This window comes from Haliaeetus leucocephalus, unplaced genomic scaffold (assembly GCF_000737465.1).
Source record: "Haliaeetus leucocephalus isolate CR32 unplaced genomic scaffold, Haliaeetus_leucocephalus-4.0 Scaffold668, whole genome shotgun sequence".
NCBI classification, from domain to species: domain Eukaryota; kingdom Metazoa; phylum Chordata; class Aves; order Accipitriformes; family Accipitridae; genus Haliaeetus; species Haliaeetus leucocephalus.
In genome coordinates this window covers 5,376,362-5,376,776 of record NW_010973104.1, presented here as the reverse complement: position 1 = coordinate 5,376,776, position 415 = coordinate 5,376,362, and the positions used below count along the sequence as shown (strand labels likewise).

The following is a 415-nucleotide window of genomic DNA, read 5'->3' as shown; positions in this document are numbered from 1 at the left end:
CCCCGGCCCGCCCGGCCCGCGGCGCGGGTGGGTGGCCGCGGGAGGGGGGGGGTGTCACGTGACCCCGCCCCTTCCCGCTTACGGCAGAAGCAGAAGTGGGAGTCCCGGAGAGGCGCGGCGGGACGCGGGGTAGTTGGGGCACCGGGCACCGGGCACGGCGCCGTCGTCCGCCGCGGGAGGTAGCTCCCCGCCCCTGCGCAGGTGAGGGCTTCGCGGCGGTGAGGAGCGGCCGCTTCTCCGCCCCACCGGCTCTGCTCGGGCCCCCCCGTGGGCAGCAGGTGCCGAGGGGAGCTGGGGCGGGGCAGCCGCGTCCCGCCCGGGGACGGTGGACGAGCGGGAGGGTCCCGTGAGGGGAGGCGAGGGCCGTCGGTGCGAGAGGGCTGGGCAGCAGGCGGGGGGGCGTGGGGGGGGGGGG

At 80.5% G+C, this 415-nt stretch overlaps 1 protein-coding gene across 1 annotated transcript in view; it reads left to right on the top strand.

The window, feature by feature from the left end:
* The first annotated feature begins 118 nt into the window (after nt 1-118).
* PLCG2 (phospholipase C, gamma 2 (phosphatidylinositol-specific)) overlaps nt 119-415 on the top strand; it is a 65,755-nt gene continuing 65,458 nt past the window's right edge. The window contains exon 1 of the mRNA XM_010579670.1: nt 119-201. The gene's annotated coding sequence lies outside the window, so the exon portion shown is untranslated. The remainder of the gene's footprint in view (nt 202-415) is intronic.